Below are 17,787 nucleotides of genomic sequence, written 5' to 3' on the forward strand. Positions count from 1 at the left end.
AACTTTTTAAATGTGCAACTGCAGGGGCGTAGGAAGAAAAGGGTCCTCCTGCACATTTTTCGTACTTCATTTTAGAAAATTTTGCCGCTTTGCGGCGCATTTCCTAAAAGTTCAAGCACGTAATGTCCAAACCTTTAATAATAAACAATTCAATACACATGAACTAAACTAAAAATGTCCATCAAGGGATTCTACTATTTCAAAATGCTTCTTAAAATATTAAATTGTTTATATGTCTAAGCAACACAATTAAATCAATTCATTATTTTTTTTAGTTAAACAACAATGTGCTGATGGTGTGAAGACGTTTGTTCAGATCGAGCAGGGTTGCATAATGGTATGACGACATTCACAATTATAATTTCTAAATGCAGGTAAATGTAAATCGAAAAATTACCACGTTAAGAACGCATTAAAATCCTCAAAAAATACACCGTAAAACTCATCTTGGCCATTGCAAAGCGTAATATTTTTCGCGGGGGAGACCCCCGGACCCCCAGAACACCAAAGTCTCGCGCATTCGGCGCTCGCAACATCATCAAAATCATATTTTTTTCCGGGGGAGATCCCCGGACCCCCAAAACACCAAAATCTCGACCCTTCAACGCTCGCACGCCATTTTGCATATTCATTAATTTCCTGTTAGCGTCGCCATTGATGTGGATGTGTACAAGGATTATATGTAATGATTTATGAGAAAAAGTATATAAAGTATATATGATTGTGTGTTGAATTAATCTCCTCCTGTGTGACCTATTGCAATTGTCTTTTGGCTGGCATCATCCAGTGTCTGTTGTAAACAATTTACAATCTTCTTAATAACCAAGAACCTCATACATGGACATGTTATTTGGCCATAGCATGCTGGGATGAAGGGATACAGAGTTTGTTCAAATCAATGATCTTGACCTATGTGCCAAGTCACAGGGCTGAGACATATTTATTTGTTTGTTTAAAAGCAAAACATTATTTATAACTGTGCATATCGGAATTCAGGTGACTGTTAGACATAAATGTATATATCCTGATTGCCTTCTGCTCATTCTCAACTCTCATCCATTTGTAAACAATTCAAATTTTAACAAACTTCTTCTCCACAACACGGTTTTTCTCATTTTACAGCAAGTACAAAAACAACAACAATCAAATAACGATCATGAATATTTTGTATTGATATTATTTTTTTGCAAATTTTCAGCAAAACAAACATGTTTCAAATTAATTTAATACACATATTTGATTAATATTTAAAAAGGATTTTTTTTTATATCATAGCAAAGGTACATGGGTTGTCATTTTAATCAAGGGAGATAAATCCGTTTTGAAGGATTTTCCACAAAGTGGAAAAGTTAAGATTAATTCACCTCCCATGCATTATTCAACCAAATTTAGCCTGGTGCATTTCCTGGTCAACATCAATTATAATTTCAACACAAATTAATTAGATGATGTTTCAAGTAATTGTCGAGTATGTATACATGAACTTTGACATCTGCCATGGCACAACATGTAATCTTCAATTTATCAATGTTTCACAATCAACGTCTACTCTAAGCCTTCTGTTTCAAATGGTGGAAATGAAATCACGATCCGTGGGGGATTTTCCCAATAATGGTACAAAACACGCGTTCTATGTAGTCAAACGTAGTAAAACAAGTCACGTGATTTTACCTCATTCATGCCATTGGCCGAAATAAATATGGAATTGTATTATGGGTAACTAGTGATCACATGAGTGTGTGTTTACTTCCAAATAGAGTGATTTCTCTGACCTGGTATTTAGTATACAAAATTAGGCCTTTTGAAGAAGATCTTACTTTCTCTGTGTTATATGTATATGTTCTGAACCCTAAAGCAGGTAATAATATATATAAATATAAATTTCGAATTCTCGGATTTAGCCGGGAGTAGCCGATCTTCGCTGATCTTAGATTAGACGGTTAGACCTATTGAAATGGTCAATTCGTATTATATCATTTATTTACAAAACGTGGAAATGACAGTTTTACAACTCAGTTCAGTTCATTATTTATAGTAAAATATTACATATGTGCAAGTCAAAATGATATGCATGCAATATTAATAACAGTTTGGAGTCTAAATATTTTCAAATAAATCAATTTCTCCGAAGAAATGGCAAGCAAACTATCACCATATTTGGAAGTAAACACACAATCACGTGATCACTAGTTACCCATAATGCAATTGTATATTCCGGCCAATGGCATGAATGAGGTATAAGCACGTGATTTTTTTTACTACGTTTTTACTACAAAAAAAAGATGCAGATATATCCCGAGTTTGGAGCTAAAACCGCGTCCATCTAGACCCAGAAATACTAATTGTGTACTTTTCTTTTGCATGCAGAGTTCCATTAAATTGATATCCCCTGGAAGTATCTATGCTCCAGCAATTGTATACTATTGTATGAATTACTGCAGTCGAGTTACACATTCAAACTTTCCAGGGTAAATCTTACTGTTTAACTGTACAATATATAAATTCTATAAAAAATACTTACATTATGTACATTGTATTGCATGCTGATGATCAAAATACATGAACTAATTACCAGAAAGATGGGGCACAACACCTTATCTGTTCTATAACGCTTTGGACTAAATGAAAGTTTTTATGATTTTTTTTCTAATCGTTTTACATCAAATTCTTTATTAGCCAATCTATAGACAACTTATCACTTTTTGTGTCACAAACCCTTTAAATCAAGGTTATTGTTTGATGTACTACACACATAACCTATTACAGTAATTAGTAATAATAGATAATATTTCGTCTTATCAGCCGTGTTCTCTTCAATTCTTCAAATTGAATAATAAGTCTTAACCGATTGATAACACAATATTTTAAAAGGATATTTTACAATATTAAGTTGATATACATTTGTCGTCTCTGTCACTGTTCATTATACAAACATTTTTGTTCTGTGTTCTGACAACATCCTTTGTTTTGTTAATATTTATTTAATTTAATATTATAATTTCCGTTAAGTATAATACTTTTCAAAAGAGTTAACAATGGGGAAAATATGATTTTTAAACAATTTTGTACATCGAATATATTACAAACACACCAAATATTCACAAGCACTGACTTCAGTTTTCTATATTCAAAGATAGTGGCTATTTCATATGATTTGCGCATGTGTAACAGGAAGGCGACAAGTCGACAACTCGACAACACGACAAGTCGACAACACGACAAGGCGACAACACGACAAGTCGACAACTCGACAACACGACAAGTCGACATTTTACCGCGACAACACGAGATTCTGTACGCGCTAATTAGCGTGTTTGAAATGTCGACTTGTCGTGTTGTCGACTTGTCGTGTTGTCGACTTGTCGCGGTTCAAAAACGCGACAAGTCGACATTTTAACTGTTAAATCTCGGGTTGTCGCAGTTTGAGACCGCGACAACTCGACAAGGCGACAACACGACAAGGCGACAACACAACAACACGAGATGGCCGTAATCAGCCACCATAGAATATAGAAAACTTAAGTCAGTGCTTGTGAATATTTGGTGTGTTTGTAAGATATTCGATGTACAAAATTGTTTAAAAATTATATTTTTCACCATTGTTAACTCTTTTGAAATGTATTATACTTAACGGAAATTATAATATATATTAATTGAATATAAACAAAACAAAGGATATTGTCAGAACACAGAACAAAAATGTTTGTACAATGAACAGTAACAGAGAGGACAAATGTACATGTATATCAACTTAATATTGTAAAATCTCCTTTACAAAATATTGTGTTATTAATCAGTTAAAACTTATTATTCAATTTGAAGAATTGAAGAATTTGAAGAATGTGTGTAGTACATCAAACAATAACCTTAATTTAAGATCTAATAAATTTGATTTAAAACGATTAGAAAAAATCATTAAAACTTTCATTTGGTCCAAAGCGTTATAGAACAGATAAGGTGTTGTGCCCCATCTTTCTGGAATTAGTTAATGTATTTTGATCATCAGAATGCATCACAACGTACATAATGTAAATATTCATATTTATAAAATTTTGTACTATTTTTTATGTATGTATTTGTAGGTTTATACCAATTTCGATTGATTTGTATTCTTCTTAATTATGTACATGTTGACCGTGGGAATTTAGTAGGGATACACACTGGACCATTCCTTGATAATGATTTAATTACCTTGATCTGTGGCTACTGCGTGTCTGTATGACAGTGTTTAGGTTTATGGCCCCGTCGAAGAGTCGAAGAGGTATTAATTGCCTCTTAATTGATGTACGGAAACCCGGAGGGTTCGCCACTCTGGGGGTCCTTTATAGTGTCCCTGACTACCTTACCCACGGTCATCATAATCTCATTCCTAATTACTCTCTAAATGTTTACTTGTATGTGTATCCTCGTAATTAGCTCGGTTTGCCCGACTGCTCCGACAGGATCCTACAAGTTATGTCATAAGGTCACATAAGGATACGTTTGCCCGATCGGGCAAACCTTGCCCGACAGGTTTTAGTATATAAGAAGGAGTGAGAGAGAGTTCTGGGAGTTCGATTCTTGAGGTGCTAGGTGTTGCTGCGTTTGTATGTATTTAACTATGGAAACGTATTTGGCCCTGCATTTGTTGTGATAAAACATGGTAGTCTAAATGACCTAAAAAACACGACATGGCGAGCAACTTGGCACTTTCGCGATATAGATTGTGCGACATATCCCTTATGATTGACGTCATGTCGACATTTACTTTGTCGACTTGTACAGATACAAATCGATAGGCGACTTAGGAAAGTCGTTTGTGTCAAAGATTTTAGACCATGTCGTCTTAATTATTTCGACTTGTCATTCAAATAAAAAGAAGTCGATTTCACGAATATCGACTTGGTGCTCAGCGAAGGAAGCGGCTGGAGTAATGACAGGGTTATCTTCATATGCAAGTAAAGATTCAATATTTTTGGAAACAGGTCTAGGAAATCTTTCGGAAAGGAAAAATGGCGAAAAAGAAGAATATCAAGTCTAGTGTACAAAATGAAAACAAACAAACAAACACTCCTATATATAGTTTTGTAACAACTCTTTTACCAAATAAGGTTGGTGACATAGTCAGTACAATTTACGAAGTAATTATGCTATTCCTTCTTTTTGACTCTCTACTAGCACCGCGTCCTTTTTACCAACAACCTTAAGCTTACATCTGTGGAATTCTTTAGAAAAAGAGGAAAAAACATTGCTATTACAAATTATTCTTGTTAGTCGCCACCTTCCTAATATAGTGACATATACGGCGATCGCATTTTTAATTTAATAAAGTTCATAAAAATATCTGATTTGCTTCGTTTTAATATTGTTGAAAATCCTGTTAGTACATGTAGCAATGTACAACCTTTCGAGAATACTTCACATTATTTCTTGGAAAGCAACCTTTATGAAGCAGCATTAACTATAGTTTTTTTAAAACATAGATAATCTTAATATTGGTATTGTTAATCTACATTTATTTTTATTTGATAATGACAATCTGCCTATACACATAAATGCAGAATTAAGTCTTTAGACATATACAAGCTTTTATCAAATCAAGCAACAGATTTTTTTTAAGTAATAGTAATTATATTTAATTCATTTGTATGCCTTGTTATAGTTATCATGTATAAAGGACAATGAATCAATATGTTAAAATCTATATCTTTCTGCAACTCTTGTGTCTGTCATAACAATATCATAATATCACGAACTTGACTGAACATATTGGAGGTTGTAACATTGACAGGAATTAGGAGAGGGGAAGGGAAGGAGGTATCCTCAACTCTGTCTGCCGCACTTCAATTCCGCAACCAAGTTGCCACCAATCTTTTCATTAAAGCATATGTAGGGGCACCAATCTTTCTCTGTTGTTGCTTTCATACTAGTATTGATATTCGTAGGATGTTTTACCATTTTATGCAAATATTATATCACCATTTAACCGATTATTTACTAGACCAAAAGAGACCAGTTTTTGTAAATGGCCCCATAAAGTCATTAAAGATGCTCCACCACCGACAGTGCATAAACCATACTCATAACTGATATTGAATCGTGTATATGTGTGTCTAATAAATACAAAAATACATATAAAAAATCCAATTACCATTTGGTAATATGGTTCAATCAGTACTTTATTCCATATAGGGCATTGTGTCATGGATTTTTTTCGGGACGCAATTAATTATTGCTAATATTTTTTTCCAAGTAAGATCACAAGCTTACGGAAGCCTCTTAGGGTCACATTGAAAAAAACTATTTTGTCATTATAACGACTTAGTATGTCGTTATAATGGCTCAGTATATCGTAATAACGACTTACCTATGTCGTTATAACGACTTAGCTATGTCGTAATAACGACATAGTATCCCTTATAACGACTTAGTATCTCGTAATAACGACTTACCTATGTTGTTTAAACGACTTAGTATGTCGTAATAACGACATAGTATGCCGTAATAATGACGTTATTACGACATACTAAGTCGTTATTACGACATAACTAAGTCGTTATTAAGACATAACTATGTCGTTTTTTTACGACATACTAAGTTGATATAACGACATAGGTAAGTCGTTAAGCCGTAATTACGACATACTAAGTCGTTTATAACGAGATACTATGTCATTATTACGACATACTAAATCGTTATTAAGACATAACTTAGTCGTTATTACGGGATTCTATGTCGTTATTTCGACATAACTAAGTCGTTATTACGACATAGCTAAGTCTTTATTACGACATACTAAGTCTTTATAACGACATACTAAGTCTTTATTACGACATATTATTTTTTTTCCACAGGGACCTGGCACGATTTTTTTAACTAACAGTATACATATATATATATTATAATATATATATGTATACTATATTGGTTAAATTTTTTCGTGCCAGGTCCCTGTGTTTTTTTCAATGTGACCTTAACAGGCTTCCTTACAAGCTCAAACTTTTCAATGGCGGTAATGGTGTAAAGTAAGTAATTTTTGTAGCTAAAGAAAGGTACAAATTCGTCTGCTGCTGTTTTTGATTTTTGATAGAGAAAAATTGCATGTACCATTCGGTAGTGGTGAAGCATCTTTGATAACTAGGACTCTAACATAATCCTTTCATACCTCTTTCAGTACAAGGGCCACAGCATATAAATAGGCCCTCGTCTGATATATGTTGTGGTGATAACAATTTAGAATTTAAGATGTTAAAACTGAAGCATATCAAGGCGTTTGCATACATTTGATCTTAGTTTTGTTTGTTTGTTTGTTTGATTAATTTACGTCCTATTAACAGCTGTAGTCATGTAAGGACGGCCTCCCATGTATGCGGTGTGTTGTGGGTATGTTGTGCGAGGTGCATCCAGTGAGAATCCTGCATTCTGATTGGTCGAGAGATATTTGGTATTTTACACTATCACACGGCGGGTAACATTAGAACAATAGGAAACAATAGACACGTTCGTAGCAACCCCCTAGCAACGGGTGATAGTGTATTTTTGACAGTGCAAAATATTAACCGCCCGAAAAAGATGCGCACTCGTTTCTTTTTTTCGACGCCATCTTTGTTTTTTGAAGCGACGCTTCAAAATTTATCTGGAGCTATTTAGTAATAGTTTTGTCATATTAGTCTGTTTATCAATAAAAAAAATCATATTAAGGACGGAGCTTTCCGTTCACCTCTTTTCGCTTACCGTCAAAGCGCTATATGTTGGTTTTTATGAACCAGTCGGTGATTAAGTGAACGGAAGACATGCGATTTCAAGCGTATTCGTGACGTTGCTAATGTTGTAACCCGACGAAGGGACGAAGCCAAAAATTCATTGAGTTTTGCAAAAACGTTAACATTTAAACAAACGCAGGAAACAAGACAACAAGAATTTTCACTATATGCTTATTGTGAGTATTCTTTTTTGTAATGCAATGAAAGTTAGCGCTACTGAGTAGAAACTGATATGCTACAGTATTCTACTGCCGACGGTGACTGTTCGACTTTTGCTAAAATCAGTTAAAATGTTTTAATAGATTGCAAAGACTTGAAAACTAGTTTTGTTTCTAGACTTTTGGTATAATAAAATAAATACTACCTGCATTAGAGGGTGACAGTGCCTAGTGTCACCCCTCGGAATATCACTGTCACCCTCTAATGCAGGTAGTATTTATATATTATATCGCTTACCTACACTGCAATATAACTGAATAAATATCAAATTCAGAGCAAGACATTTTTTTTTCAAATATAAATATGAAGGTCTTTCCGAAGGAAATTTATACAGCAAGTCTACAAATTAATTGTGAATTTGGTGTGTTGTGAGTGGTACAGTTGAAATTATAAGTTAGAATAGTCGTTATGTTTGTTTTTGACAAAAATAATATTTTTTTATTTCTTTTCATACTAAATTCGACTTTCTGATCGGCAGATTGTTTTTTCTTCATAAAATTCTGAGAATGGCGCAAACACCCGACGTTATCACGACGTCATAATAGAAACGTCGACGTTGCGTATGGATTTAAAAAATAACCCATTAGAAAATCAATGTAATCGGACGTTTAAGCGTATTTTACATTATCAAGTAGACTGAAAAAAATAATTGTAAGCATTGATGAAACTATTTTTTAACTCCACCGGGTTAATAAATTTTGTCTGCAAACTGTGCAAATGATTATCCGAGGCAGTGCTCGACTAGGACAATAGGGACCATTTCGTACCCGGCCGAAAATGCATAGTAGGCTGGTCGTTCTAGTATTCATAGATAAACAAGGGACCTCATCTATGAAGTGACGTCATTGGAATGACGTCAAACATCAAATGAAAAGACAGCTTTTACTCTAGCCTAATTTTTGCAAAGTGACAGGGCTCTTGCAATATGTTTTTAAGATCACTAAGTCAAAGTCTAAGATGACCTATGGACATAACGTTATGTCCGGTATTATCCGTCGAAAACATTTTACATTTTCGATCACTGTACAAACTCAATTTAAACTTTGCAACAATATTATACGCTACGGGGAATTTCCCTTTAGATCATTCGGTAGAGCCAGTAATAGTAATACCAGGGTCGCAGCTTCGATTCCGTCTGGCTGCACACAACTCTTGCTCATATTACACTTTATTTAATTGGACGTTCCGCAAGCCATTGCTATCCCAAGGAATTAGACGGCTATAGCCAGAGGACATTGAATTATTTTAAAGTGAATAGTCGGGCAAAGGAAACCAGTCTAAATGCGTTCTTTGGCCTTCCAAAAGTCATTGTATACCATAATGATGGTCAAGTTCTGCTTACGGTGTCCAGTTTTGACCATTGAAATTTTGGGGAAGCCCCGTGTAAATTTAGCACAGTTCTAAATATAAATTCGCCAAACTCTTTGAAAACGAGGCTGCGTGGAAATGTCAACATGGACATGTGTTTCTCAGTCGTGTCGGTTTCGTTTCGTGTGATAAACCACTAATGCGGTATGCAAATTGTTGTTTTGAGATGATACATTTGATGCAAATAAAGTATTCTTACATTAATGAAAATGCTTTGTAATCATTTTTCGATAAAAGCATCTTGTACATGGAAATCGACACAAATATTCGGCCGATGCAGAGATGGGGCCCCGGCAAGGGGCAATTATTGCAGCATCGCATTCGTCGTATTTTACATCAACCGAATCATGAAGGTTAAATACAAATAATCGTAACATAATTTCCCATTTAAAACCACACGAAAACGTTCCATAGAACGTCCATGCATGTAGCTGTCAAAGATGTGAAAATAAATTAGCTCATACATAGATATTTTACAAGTACAATATATGTGTTCAATTATTCGTGTAGTTTTTTGCAGAGATTTAATTAAATTATCTATGTCTCTGTTTTTTTTTTTTTTTTTTTTGTAAACAATATTTGAGTTCTGGAGAGAGATGACATGAATGTCCAGCTGGAAGGAAAGAAACTTTTATGATGTATATGTATCGTACAATGTATATATGTAAACGTACATTCCATGTAGCAGCTATAGAATTACAACTAGGAAATTCTCTCAAACATTGATAATATTTAATTCTTTACATTCATGTAGGCCTATGCTGTGAGAATTAACACATCATATATATATTTCCAGAAAACATATAGGCCTACATGTATGTTACTTTCCTTTTCTGTTGTTTCCTGTTCTTTTTTGTGCTCTGGAGAAAAAGATGATCGAGTTGAAGAAAAGTAATTAATTAAGAGAAATGTGTACCACAGTACTTTGTCTGTAGCCGAGGGGTTCTATACTGTTTTAATAGTCCAGTAATTAATAATTAAATTGAAAATTTCAAAATTAAGATGAAATTGTAAATTCCATTTTTGAATGAAGTGGTTCCCCTCCTTTGAGAGTACACAGTGTGTATACCCTTTTTGGTTTTTAGGAATATAATAATACCTGAATAGGAACCTGAAATAACATGACAATCAATCAGGTATGTGTGTGTTGGGGGGGGGGGGGGGGGGGCTAAAAGACAGAAGAATCATGAGGTTGGGAAGTTGTAACTTGAGTGGGGGGGGGGGTTGAAATATAGAATAGCTACAGATAACTGGAAGTGGAAGGGTGCTTTATCATTGATCTGGTCATTGCATATTTGGGGTTTACATGGCTTTTTTTTTTTGGTTATTTAGTCTCATTGATTTTGGAGCAACTTTGAATCCATATGGTACTGTATATCTTTCTTTTTTCCATGTGTAGCTATTTCTTCTGTATTTCACCCTTCGCCCAAGTCACAACTTCCCAATAGGTACCACTTTTTTGTTTAGAACTCAAATCAAAGACAGATGTACATAGTACTACATACTACATTTTAGTCTTTGTGTTTGTAATCACTGTTACTACAGTATTAATACATAAATGGTCTATGTACAAGTTACACATAGACAATAAATGTGAAATTTGGTTCAGACAAAAAGATTTTTAACATTTCAGATAACTTGCTAGTTTTATGGTTTTATTTATATGTTGAGTCTACTCTCTTGTAAAGTAGAATTTAGAAATCCTAAGACAATGGTATCTATATTGCTATATGTAAAAAAAAATCCTTATATTTTAAAAGTAATTGAAAAGCTATCTCACAAGCCCTGACAAACAAATGGGCAGGCATATGGATGCAAGAATTATAATCACTGGATCTAGAGGACTAATATAAACAAATATTTCTACAAAGTTAAACAATGAAAAAGTATTGCATCATAATTTTATTTAATGATTACAGTTGAAAGGAACATTTAATAAATTAATACTGTTTAAATGTTCTGTTCATGATCTTCTAGGTCCATATTGGAAAAGTTTACTTTCAAGAGCACTCAAATCAACATTCTTCAGTCTTCATATGATGCTAATTGTATGTATATGTATACTGCCTAAAAAACAAAAATCATACACTTGTATACAGGTCCAAGGGATGAACTTTCTGTATTCATGTCACTATGCATGCATGGTGCCTGAAAAAAAGAACCAACAATTTTTTATATCTGTTGAATGTGACAAAAATTGAAATGATCAATTTCAAATATATATAAATGAATAAATGTAGGTTCATTCTACAGTTGTTTTTTTTTTATTTTAGAGAAAACATTTTATAAGTTGTGAATGTGTCACTGATGCATTTGATAGAATAAAATATTGTTTCAAAAAAGATACAAAAATCATTATCTATAGTTCCAACAAAAATTCAGAATAATTATAAATGATACATGGCTGCAGTACCAGAAATATATATACATGTATATATGTTTCTGGCAGTACATACACATGTACAAACACTATTTATTATTATGACCAGAAATAATACTGTATGTGTCCTCCAAATATATCTAAAGAACAAGCTAAAACCTACATGTACATATGTATATGTGTATATCAGAACATATACAATACAATTTTACCAATTAACCTACAATGTAAATCCTATATACAATGTATGTGTATAACACTACCAGAACATGTACAGAACAAAAATTTACAAATTAAAAATCTATAAATATATACATCAGAACTGTATGAATTGACCGGTAGCATAATATTATAGATTAATTGAAACAAATCTTAGCTTGATAATGCACTAGCGGTTACATTCTAACTGTACATGCATTACAACGGTACATTTTATAAATATACAGGGCATTCATTACCCCTAAAGAGGCCCCACTAAAGAACCGCTATTTACCCCAGGGTTACGTTTTACGCGATTGGGGAACAGGTATGAAACATGTGACCATATGTGACCACTCATTTATGAAAAAATACTGCTAGGGACTATTTACATAATGATCAAAATACGAAGACTCACTCACTATCAGCTGAGCAGGGAGTACCGGGTAGTAGGCCTAAAGGTACGTACAGTAGCGGTCCGGAGCCGCGTGCTCGTTTGAACTGTTCTCTTCACTTTAACAAGTTGTATTAACACTGTCCATGCGTTGTAATGTTTACCGAGTCAGTTGTTGGGATTGTCGCTGCTCCATTGCCTTTCCTTTCGCATTTTCAGGTGAGTCAGTTGGTTGTTTTGGCGGAAACATTTTGGTTCAAAACTACGGTAGCCATGTTTTGTTTACTACGGAGAGTGGTGGGTGTTGCGCATGCGTTAAGATTGAACTGCACTCATAGCCGGTCGGGAGGACTTTTAGGATTCCCATAGATATTATTATTTTCTTCGCATGTACAGCGATTTTGACGGAAAGTTTTATTTTTCTAATTCATAAGAAATTATACCGGATATATTAATACCATTTTTACCGATTTTACAGTCACTTGCCCGACTATTCGCTTTAAAGTGAATAGTCGGGCAAAGGAAACCAGTCTAAATGCGTTCTTTGGCCTTCCAAAAGTCATTGTATACCATAATGATGGTCAAGTTCTGCTTACGGTGTCCAGTTTTGACCATTGAAATTTTGGGGAAGCCCCGTGTAAATTTAGCACAGTTCTAAATATAAATTCGCCAAACTCTTTGAAAACGAGGCTGCGTGGAAATGTCAACATGGACATGTGTTTCTCAGTCGTGTCGGTTTCGTTTCGTGTGATAAACCACTAATGCGGTATGCAAATTGTTGTTTTGAGATGATACATTTGATGCAAATGAAGTATTCTTACATTAATGACAATGCTTTGTAATCATTTTTCGATAAAAGCATCTTGTACATGGAAATCGACACAAATATTCGGCCGATGCAGAGATGGGGGCCCCGGCAAGGGGCAATTATTGCAGCATCGCATTCGTCGTATTTTACATCAACCGAATCATGAAGGTTAAATACAAATAATCGTAACATAATTTCCCATTTAAAACCACACGAAAACGTTCCATAGAACGTCCATGCATGTAGCTGTCACAGATGTGAAAATAAATTAGCTCATACATAGATATTTTACAAGTACAATATATGTGTTCAATTATTCGTGTAGTTTTTTGCAGAGATTTAATTAAATTATCTATGTCTCTGGTTGTTTTTTTTTTTTTTTTTTTTGTAAACAATATTTGAGTTCTGGAGAGAGATGACATGAATGTCCAGCTGGAAGGAAAGAAACTTTTATGATGTATATGTATCGTACAATGTATATATGTAAACGTACATTCCATGTAGCAGCTATAGAATTACAACTAGGAAATTCTCTCAAACATTGATAATATTTAATTCTTTACATTCATGTAGGCCTATGCTGTGAGAATTAACACATCATATATATATTTCCAGAAAACATATAGGCCTACATGTATGTTACTTTCCTTTTCTGTTATTTCCTGTTCTTTTTTGTGCTCTGGAGAAAAAGATGATCGAGTTGAAGAAAAGTAATTAATTAAGAGAAATGTGTACCACAGTACTTTGTCTGTAGCCGAGGGGTTCTATACTGTTTTAATAGTCCAGTAATTAATAATTAAATTGAAAATTTCAAAATTAAGATGAAATTGTAAATTCCATTTTTGAATGAAGTGGTTCCCCTCCTTTGAGAGTACACAGTGTGTATACCCTTTTTGGTTTTTAGGAATAATACCTGAATAGGAACCTGAAATAACATGACAATCAATCAGGTATGTGTGTGTTGGGGGGTGGGGGGGGGGGGGCTAAAAGACAGAAGAATCATGAGGTTGGGAAGTTGTAACTTGAGTGGGGGGTTGAAATATAGAATAGCTACAGATAACTGGAAGTGGAAGGGTGCTTTATCATTGATCTGGTCATTGCATATTTGGGGTTTACATGGCTTTTTTTTTTGGTTATTTAGTCTCATTGATTTTGGAGCAATTTTGAATCCATATGGTACTGTATATCTTTCTTTTTTCCATGTGTAGCTATTTCTTCTGTATTTCACCCTTCGCCCAAGTCACAACTTCCCAATAGGTACCACTTTTTTGTTTAGAACTCAAATCAAAGACAGATGTACATAGTACTACATACTACATTTTAGTCTTTGTGTTTGTAATCACTGTTACTACAGTATTAATACATAAATGGTCTATGTACAAGTTACACATAGACAATAAATGTGAAATTTGGTTCAGACAAAAAGATTTTTAACATTTCAGATAACTTGCTAGTTTTATGGTTTTATTTATATGTTGAGTCTACTCTCTTGTAAAGTAGAATTTAGAAATCCTAAGACAATGGTATCTATATTGCTATATGTAAAAAAAATCCTTATATTTTAAAAGTAATTGAAAAGCTATCTCACAAGCCCTGACAAACAAATGGGCAGGCATATGGATGCAAGAATTATAATCACTGGATCTAGAGGACTAATATATATAAACAAATATTTCTACAAAGTTAAACAATGAAAAAGTATTGCATCATAATTTTATTTAATGATTACAGTTGAAAGGAACATTTAATAAATTAATACTGTTTAAATGTTCTGTTCATGATCTTCTAGGTCCATATTGGAAAAGTTTACTTTCAAGAGCACTCAAATCAACATTCTTCAGTCTTCATATGATGCTAATTGTATGTATATGTATACATACACTTGTATACAGGTCCAAGGGATGAACTTTCTGTATTCATGTCACTATGCATGCATGGTGCCTGAAAAAAAGAACCAACAATTTTTTATATCTGTTGAATGTGACAAAAATTGAAATGATCAATTTCAAATATATATAGGCCTAAATGAATAAATGTAGGTTCATTCTACAGGTTTTTTTTTTTTATTTTAGAGAAAACATTTTATAAGTTGTGAATGTGTCACTGATGCATTTGATAGAATAAAATATTGTTTCAAAAAAGATACAAAAATCATTATCTATAGTTCCAACAAAAATTCAGAATAATTATAAATGATACATGGCTGCAGTACCAGAAATATATATACATGTATATATGTTTCTGGCAGTACATACACATGTACAAACACTATTTATTATTATGACCAGAAATAATACTGTATGTGTCCTCCAAATATATCTAAAGAACAAGCTAAAACCTACATGTACATATGTTATGTGTATATCAGAACATATACAATACAAATTTTACCAATTAACCTACGATGTAAATCCTATATACAATGTATGTGTATAACACTACCAGAACATGTACAGAACAAAAATTTACAAATTAAAAAATCTATAAATATATACATCAGAACTGTATGAATTGACCGGTAGCATAATATTATAGATTAATTGAAACAAATCTTAGCTTGATAATGCACAAGCGGTTACATTCTAACTGTACATGCATTACAACGGTGCATTTTATAAATATACAGGGCATTCATTACCCCTAAAGAGGCCCCACTAAAGAACCGCTATTTACCCCAGGGTTACGTTTTACGCGATTGGGGAACAGGTATGAAACATGTGACCATATGTGACCACTCATTTATGAAAAAAATACTGCTAGGGACTATTTACATAATGATCAAAATACGAAGACTCACTCACTATCAGCTGAGCAGGGAGTACCGGGTAGTAGGCCTAGGTACGTACAGTAGCGGTCCGGAGCCGCGTGCTCGTTTGAACTGTTCTCTTCACTTTAACAAGTTGTATTAACACTGTCCATGCGTTGTAATGTTTACCGAGTCAGTTGTTGGGATTGTCGCTGCTCCATTGCCTTTCCTTTCGCATTTCAGGTGAGTCAGTTGGTTGTTTTGGCGGAAACATTTTGGTTCAAAACTACGGTAGCCATGTTTTGTTTACTACGGAGAGTGGTGGGTGTTGCGCATGCTTTAAGGTTCATCATACCACCTGAGCAGGACCATAATATGATGTGCGATATTTATTAAAATTTCATTTATATAGACTGGAGATCTAAAAGATGAATGTTATCATGGTTGAATAATGCCTGAAGCTATACATTGACACTGTTTATATACTGGAAAGGATTTGGCATATTTAGTACTTTTGCCATAAAAATGTAAACATAGAAAAATCCAGAGCAGTATACTAAAAAACTTAGAACACTAAATATGAATTTCAACATTTTAAAAACTAAATATTTTCCCATGCCTCTTAAATTTCTTTAGGTCATACAAGGGCAAAATTTCAAATTATGATACAGTGAAAGTAGAAATTCCACAATCATTTCAAGGGATGTTCATATCATGGAGGCAGCCATGATGGAAACCACATGTGTCTGATAAAATCTGTCTTTACCATAAAACCGTTACATTTACATTCATGCCATCACTGGTTAAGGAATTTCCAACCTCTATCTATTACACAGACCACAATATGTTGAGATCGGCTCAATATCTGTCTAGAATTTCTTCCAACAAAATCTACATCACGAGAAGTTTGTTGACGTCTTCCTAGGGACTATGCTAATATTACTACGCCAAAACATAAAAAACAAAGTTATGCGTCATTTCAATATCAATATGTTAAAGCTTAATTCGAAACATTTATTACATATATGTATAACATTCTGCTGATGTCTAGTGTAAAATAATCATTATATTAATAACGTGTTACTGTTGGACTATTTTCTGTGCAGCTGTTTCCGGTTCCTGTAAGTACAGACGGTAATTTGGCCAAAGTGAAAGTAACCAGAGTGGAAGCTCGAAAAATAGCAAATTAAACACGGATTTTGGTTATTTACACAGCGGCAAGGTAAGTAAATTGGTTGAATTACTTAATAATGACACATATGTCAACGATCTTTATTATGATTTGTTGTCATCTTCCCTTGTAAATGTCACCAGCCAGCTTGTCAGCCATGATTCGACACACGATTTGCAAACTTCACAATAACATTATTTTTTTAGTTTTAGCTTTTTTTCATGTATGTATTTGATATAAACAACCAATAAAGCCAACTTCATCATTTTTTATTTTTGTTGTTATTGTCCTAAATGACGTGTTTACTATATGAAAAATACGACAGCCCACAAGTGGATATAATTCCTCGGAAGATGATACATAGGTAGAAAACGAAATTAATTCACCATGGGAACTTTCAAAAAGCGTCAGAAAAGGTTTGGTTTGGCTTCTGGTTGGTACCGAAATTACCGTAGAAACAAACACCATGTCGGAGGTAGAAGGAAATATAAATATTCAAGCACTCTAGTTGATAGTAAAGACACTAATCGCATAGTACTAAAGATATCACGAAACACAATAAAAAACAAGACTGGCAAATTGTTTCGTGTGGCCTCAACTAGAGCCACCAGTTGTGATGCATATGGTGTGAAATATACAACAACCAATAGGCAGGTGCCAAAAGTATCAAACAAGACCGGTGATGGATATCGTTTCATAAACTTGTCATGTCTACAAAATAAAATTAGCGAAATAACTGTACATTCGGCTTTGTGTGATGG

Source organism: Argopecten irradians, chromosome 9 (assembly GCF_041381155.1).
Source record: "Argopecten irradians isolate NY chromosome 9, Ai_NY, whole genome shotgun sequence".
Taxonomy (NCBI): domain Eukaryota; kingdom Metazoa; phylum Mollusca; class Bivalvia; order Pectinida; family Pectinidae; genus Argopecten; species Argopecten irradians.